Here is a 1,597-nt window from a genome sequence, read left to right as displayed (position 1 = left end):
CTAGACACCTGGCAGTATAGTTGTGATGTGCCATCTTACGTTTTCATTTATTGAATAGATTATCTGCTGGGTATAAAGTGCAATGGTAGATGTGACTCATTAAGTAAACTGTTTAAAAGCAATTCATTCATTGGCTAGTTAATAGACCTAAAGGGTTAGCTCTAACCTACACTAGCGTAAACTCAAGGCAGAGACTGCATCTTCATCACCTTTTAAAATTTCCAGATACTCGGTACCTAACGGAATATGTATTTGATTAAATGTTTCTTGGGTGGGGCAGGGAAGCCGGCAAAGCAAGCATTGGACTTAGTGGTTAAGGCACCTGTGTCCTGTATCTGAGGGTCTGAGTTTGAAGCTTAGCTTGAGCTGACTGCAGATCCCACTAGTACAGACCTGGGAGTCACCAGGGATGGCTCCAGTGATTGGATTCCTGGCCCCTGCCTTTAGGTTGATCAGCCCTTGCCGTGGTGGGCATTTAAGGAGTGAACTAGTGGATGGAGCTCTCCTGTTGTCTCTCCTTCCTCTCAAAAGAATATTTTTTTTAAAAGAGAAATATGCAATTTAAAAAAAAACATAGACCTAGAAATAAATTTTGAAGTAGTTAGGATGAGGGCCTATGGAAGTTACATAGAAATTTTGATTAAAGGCCTTTATTTGTGCAGTTTATAGAAATTTGAGTTATCCAGTCTTTCACATGGCTAATGCTTACTATTGGATAGAGATGAAGCCTTTTGTCAACAGTCATACCATCCTGAACGTGCCTAATCATGTCTGATCTCAGAAGCTAAGCAGGGTTGGGTCTGGTTAGTACTTGGATGGGAGAAATGAAGACTTTAAACAAAATATATACATATACAATTGAAGTTGAATCTAAAAGAAGACAAAGCTGGAGCTGGCATTGTGGCATAGTAGGTAATGAGGCAGCCTGTAGTGTCGGCATCCCCCATGAGTGCTGGTTTGTGTCCTAGCTGCTCCACTTCTGCTCCAGCTTCCTGATACTGGTTTAGAAAAAGTGGTGGAAAATGGCCCAAGTATTTGACTCCCTGCCACTCATGTGCAGAGACCCAGAGGAAGTTCCTGGCTTTGTGCTGGCCATTGAAGCCATATGGGTAGTGAAAAGGTAGATGGAAGATTTCTCATTCACTCTTTCAGAATAAATGAAACTTTTAAACAAAAATCTCATTTGGAAGCTTTTTAAAAAATATCTTAAATTGCTTGAGAGGCAGAGAAAGATTATTTCTGTCCACTGGTTCATTTCTCATATGCTCACAACCACCAGTGGTTTGAAGACGGGAACTCAATCCAGGTCTCCCATTTAGGTGTCAGACACCCAATTACTTGACTCATCACCACCATCTCCAGGAATCTATCAGCTGTAAGCTGGAGTCCAGACCAGAGCCAGGACTGGTACTTTGAATTGGGATGCAGGTGTCTTAATTACTGGGCTAAGTGCTCATCCTTCAAAGCTTCTTGACAATTCTTGCTATAATTCCTTTATAAATGAAAATTGCCATTACCCCAGAAGGCAAAGTGGTGCTCAAGTAAAAATAATTTTTTATCACAAACATTTTTTTTTTTTTTTTTTTTTTTAGAATCT

Source organism: Lepus europaeus, chromosome 2 (genome assembly GCF_033115175.1).
Source record: "Lepus europaeus isolate LE1 chromosome 2, mLepTim1.pri, whole genome shotgun sequence".
Lineage (NCBI taxonomy): Eukaryota > Metazoa > Chordata > Mammalia > Lagomorpha > Leporidae > Lepus > Lepus europaeus.
Note: the sequence above shows the minus strand (reverse complement) of the source record.